Here is a 4,312-nt window from a genome sequence, read left to right as displayed (position 1 = left end):
GTAGGGAGCTTGGATACACCAGCCCAAACATGCCAGAGTATGTACCCTTTGTGACATGCAGATAGTTGAGACGGAGGCACATGTAGCTCTACAGTTCCCCTATTATGCACATATTAGGGAGGACTACCAGCAGATACTGGAGGACTCCGCTCAGTTGACATCAATTCTCTCCATTGCCTCCCCAGTAGCTTTGCGATCTTTTATCACTCGTCTTTTTACTTGTCGTCAGGAACTCATAGATTCCTAACCCCTCTCCTTGAGGAGACTCTTTTTACATTGTATTGAGATGGGTCCCATGGGTCATTTTTGGCCCCCCCAGAATGCTAATAAATTCTACTTCTACTTCTCTCTCTCTCTCTCTCTCTCTCTCTTCTTCTTCTTCTTCTTCTTCTTCTCTTTAGGCAAGCCCCCCCTCCCTCCCCCCCCCCCCCTCTCTCTCTCTCTCTCTTTCCTTTTCATGTCTCCAATTTTATGCTCTCTCTTAAGCATTTCACTCACCCACAGGCAGGCTAAAAACAGTTAGATATCATTCACCTTGTTTTAGCACTAATGGTAAGGCTACCCCAGGGCAGGGTAAAAACAGTTAGATATCTTACAATATAATATAATTAGATAGGTACAGCCAGATATCTTACAATATAATATAATTAGATAGGTACAGCCAGATTGAATTTGGGAGTATTAAATAGTTATAGGGGAAGACTGTACGAGAGAGGAGGGTGTGGAGCTCGTGCATGACCACAACAGGAAATTTAAGGGAGTGCCAACCGAGAGAGGAAATTTAAGAGGGTGCGGAGCTCGTGTATGACCACGAGCAAATTTAAGAGAGTACAACCTTTCTAAGTTTTCCATTCCCAGATGATCTGCTAACGCAGATTTTCAGTCCCTTGAAACTTGCTCGTTGTCACGACTCATCCCCACTGGCCTCCTGGAAAAGCCTCAGGTTTTATATTCATCCTTGCATCAGGACCTCAAAGCAGTTGCCACCACTGCTTACGATTCTTCCTCTTTGGAACGCCTTCCTCCGGAGTAGTACTCCCCACGTAGTCTAAAGCTCGTGCTCTCCGGCCACAGGCTACAGCTCGTTTCCTCGGTGCGATCCCAAGCAACGCAACACACGCAGTGTACATCTCGAGATGATTACCAGCTCAGATGCCCGAGTGATCACGACCACGAATAGATCTACGCTGGTATCCGTTTTGGAGACGCAAATCTGGATATACATCATACGACCCGACTATTGAATTCAAGCTAACGTAAGAAACCTATTGCACACTGGGAACGTCAGTACATTGGAAATTTTTTTGTTTGTTGCACATTCTGCATGCAAGCCAACGAACTTATCTTCGATTGGGTGGGGAAGACAAGGCGGGGAAGACGTCCGAATCGCTTATCTGTGCTTGCAGTGATTCCTCTTTCAAGTATTTCGTTCGTTATGGTGCCGCAGAGCCGCGTTTATGAACCTGCCTTCGTCGTTTCAGGTACTGTCAACGGAGTGTAATGATGTACCGACTTCCAAGCTATCCTCAACGAACCAGTTCTCTGTGGTCTCTTATCGTATTATCGTAATAAGGAGAGCGATTCGTGGAATCAAAGATTTCAACGTGGTAAACGAGGCGCTCATTACATCTTTCAGATTTGGTGCGGGACTCTCTTACGTTTGGTCTGCTCTGTTACCTTAATAAGAAGAGCGGTTCTTGGAATCAAAGATTCCAATATGGTAAACAAGGAGCTCATTCCCTGTCGTTTTGCCTTTCAGACTTGGTGTAAGACATAGATCAAGAGCCGCGCTCGTAGTTCGTGAGGGGAGTCCCTGCCGTCCGTGATCAGTCGGGAATCTGAGCTGTTAATACTCTTGAGATGTGTACCGCGAGTCTTGGGTTGCTTGGGATTGCACTGAGGAAACGAGGGGTGGGATGGGAGAGCAGGAAGCTCGCCGAAGAAGTTCCATAGACGAAGAATCTTAAGCAGTGGTGGTAACTGCTAAAGATCCTCATGCAAGGATAAATTTGAAACTTGAGGCTTTTCCACGAGTTAGTGGGGGTGACAACATGGTATTAGCAAAATCGTGTGAAATCACATTAGTTTTGTGTTGCTTGAAATTCTGAACTTATGTTTCTTTTCTATTATGACTTCTCGCATGTTTTGTCATGATTTATGGATTAATGTTTGTACAACGGAATTGGAGTGAAAGGGTTTGTGTGGATTTAAATGAGCTAAGGTCGAATTGGTTTGTGTGCTACTCACGCTGTTTACACACCGGGTTGGAATGGGCACCCCCCGTTGCACACCGACTGCCCATTGTGAGATCATTAAAAAATGGGTGCCCACAAATGGGCACTCCTTTTACACATCGCCCAAGTACAAACCCGGATGGGTGTGGAGCTAGGGGACCCAAATCGTGATGGTGATTGGCTGTGACCATCGGTGGGCAGCCAAGCTTGGGCACTGTCAGATGAAAAGGTCTAAGCTTGGGCACTGTAGGTGTAAAAAGGTGCCCGCCCAAACCTTACATGGTGGTTTTCTATTGGTCCAAATGATCACCCAACATTGGGCACCCTTTGGTGTGTAAAGGGCCTCACTATTTTATTTCGTTCTGTAATTACTTTCCATGTTTATAATGTGGTATATACTCAATGTGTAAATGATAGGTACTTTTAGTGCAAAATTTTGCATGCACAGAATTATTCCTCTGTGATGACTGCAATGAGTCCAAGCTTGTTAAGGCTTTAAGCAACTTCGTTAATGTAGTTGATTAGAGAATTGCTTTTGTTAATTAAGATAATTAAGACTAATTATTAGTACATAAAATAATTATTATTAATTAAGATAATTAATAATATTTTTTATTAAGTATAACCATCATTTCAAAAATGGCTTCATAAAACAAGACCAAGTTCCAATGAACAAGTGCAAAAAAGTAGATTATAAAAGTTGAGTCTAATTAACATTCATGAAGCAAGGTCAATTACGTTTGGACTATCAAGAAAGATCTCGACAATCATTATAGTATTGCATGGATTGCTCCAATGGACTTTATCTTTGTCTCATCATCCAAGAGATCAACCTCCAAATTGTCCTTCTCACTCTTGTTCTAGTCATTCATTCATAAGAAATGGATTAAAAATGGATTAGTCGTAATGAAAGGGCCAAGCTAGGTCCCAAAAAGCCCTAACCCCCCCTTACCTAGGTGGGTTAAGACCGAAAGTGACCCCACATCTTGCAGCTCTTACACAACTTTTACTCCTGGGTGGGAACCAGCAAATTCAAAATTCAATATTCGAATTTTGAATTCCCTCCCTCCTCTTCTCTCCTCCCTCCCTCCTACCCCCTCCCCCTCCTCACTCCCTCCTCCCCCTCCCTCCTCCTCCCCCCCCATCTCCTCCCCGTCCACCCCTCCTCACTCCCTCCTCCCCCTTCCTCCTCCTCCCCCTCCCTCCCTCCCTCCTCCACGCCTGCTCCTCCTCCCCTCCCCCTCCCTCTCTCCTCCACACCTACCTCCCTCCCTCCTCCATGCCTACTCCTCCTCCCGTCCCCCTCCCTCGTCCTCCACACCTGCTCCTCCTCCCCCCTCCCTCCTGCTCCTCCCTCCTCCCTCCCTCCTCCGCGCCTACTCCTCCTCACCCTCCTCACATGCTACTCTGCCTTCCCTCCCTCCTCTTCAACTGCTAGTCCTCCCTCCCCCATCCCTCCTCCTCCTCACACTCCCTCTTCCTACGTGCTACTCCTTCAAACCAGCTTCTCCACACCTTCTCCTTCTCTACACTCCTTTACTCATGGCACCATTTGAGGATGTCTCCAACAAGTACCAGGTTCACTTAGAGTTGGAGGCTGAATATGCAAGCACATGTAGTTTGGGATTGAGGGGAGCTTCCAAAATCCATAGTCTTCGTTTGCAAGGAAAGAAGCATCTCGACCTTTAGGTAGAAGGATCCTTGTATCCTTTAGATCCTATCAACCAAAATAGCCCTCCTTTCCATACAATGCATGAGCTAGTTTGGTTTGTTGGAAATGGACATGCGAGGTTGCTTGGTTATTGCAATTGGTTAAACAATGCTCAACCAATGGCTATGCAAACAAGTGAGATGTGCAGAGCCCAAGCAGAGATGCTAGCACATTTAGGACATAGCACCATTCTTGCAATGCATAACTCTATGTAGGATCTTCAAAGGAAGAACGAGGATCTTCATGATAAAGCCAAAGCATTGGACTTGGAGCGAAATGCATTAGACTTGGAGCGACATAAATTAGAAGAGTCACTCTGTAAGGTAGCTGAGTCCAAAAAAGGCTTAAAAAGATCTATATACAAACA

General features: G+C 45.5%; 1 long non-coding RNA gene across 1 annotated transcript; it reads left to right on the top strand.

Moving 5' to 3' along the window:
* The first annotated feature begins 872 nt into the window (after nt 1-872).
* Nucleotides 873-2,048, top strand: LOC147893727 (uncharacterized). The gene is made up of 3 exons (XR_015542182.1): nt 873-1,256; nt 1,482-1,641; nt 1,760-2,048. It is a non-coding gene; the product is annotated as an uncharacterized LOC147893727 (long non-coding RNA).
* Nucleotides 2,049-4,312: the final 2,264 nt, after the last annotated feature.

The sequence above is a fragment of the Dipteris shenzhenensis genome, chromosome 15 (assembly GCF_047967505.1).
Source record: "Dipteris shenzhenensis isolate YYH24624 ecotype China chromosome 15, Dip_SZ_1.0, whole genome shotgun sequence".
Lineage (NCBI taxonomy): Eukaryota > Viridiplantae > Streptophyta > Polypodiopsida > Gleicheniales > Dipteridaceae > Dipteris > Dipteris shenzhenensis.
This window is presented reverse-complemented; position numbering and strand designations above follow the sequence as displayed.